The following is a 1,319-nucleotide window of genomic DNA, read 5'->3' on the forward strand; positions in this document are numbered from 1 at the left end:
ATATATATATATATATATATATATATATATATATATATATATATAATCACGCGGTTTTATAAAAATTAATCACATTTTTTTTTAAGTATGGAAGTATAATATCTTTTATTCTAATGATATAAATTAAAGGTTTAAACTTCTTTTTGGTCCCTAAGTTATAAGTGGATGTTCAGTTTAGTCATCGTTTTTAAAAATGTAAATCTTTAGTCCCTATGTTATAAAAAAATGTATCAAATGAGTCCTTTTTTGACTTGAAATAATGTTTTTGGTTCATCTTTAGATTGTTCTGATTTGTTTCTTAATAATAACAGCACTTTAGATTACTCTTTGTACTTTACCATAAACATCAAAAAATGATTCATTTGATACATTTTTTATAACTTAGGAACCAAAGGTTTACATTTTTAAAAGCAGGGACTAAACCGAACATCTGTTCATAACTTAGGGACCAAAAATAGGTTTAAACCTAAATTAAAATATTGTTATGTTTATGCATGAAAGTGTTATGAACCCCTATTTTGTCTTCTCCTAGGACAAAGAAAAATATACAATATCTCATCAAGTTTTACATGTATAGTTTTATCTTGCTAAAAGCATCATATAATAAAAGGAAATACTTAATAGTATTGAGTACTTTTAAATATATAATGAAAGTAAACTTAAGCATTAAAATTATATTATAATTTTAAATGGTAACCCCCATTGGATTATGACACTTGCTTCTCATTCCTTAAAATAACGTGCAATTTTATTTTTTTACCCAGTTTTCAGTATTTCATATTTTCTTTTACATGATTTTGAATATGTTATTTCATTAACAGCATCTTAAATCCTATTAATAGATAAATAAATTACGTCTTTAATAACTATCCTTAAATAGTAACTAATTTATTACATCACAACATTATTAACAACATGACTATTTTATTAATAAGAACAATATTGTATAATAGAATATTTGTAAGCATATTCACATAAATGTTAAATAAATGTTGAGTAATAAAAAATGGTATAACTTCATTTTTACACATGAAAGTATAAATAAAGCATAAGTTAAAATTTTATCTATATTAAGATGAAAACTAACTGCAAAAAAATAAGAAAAAAAACTTATAATTACTTACATCTAAAAATAATGCAAGAGATATTGAATTCTTAGTAGAAAATAAACTACTTATCCACCGTCAAGAATAGGATAAGTCTACTAATATATATTTATATAACATAGCAAAATTAAGATTATACTTATATTTTGAAGAGAGTTTGGAATCAACTTATGTGGAAAGGTATTGAGCATCTCAACTCACTAGGCAAGAAAA

Source organism: Vigna radiata, chromosome 5, assembly GCF_000741045.1.
Source record: "Vigna radiata var. radiata cultivar VC1973A chromosome 5, Vradiata_ver6, whole genome shotgun sequence".
Lineage (NCBI taxonomy): Eukaryota > Viridiplantae > Streptophyta > Magnoliopsida > Fabales > Fabaceae > Vigna > Vigna radiata.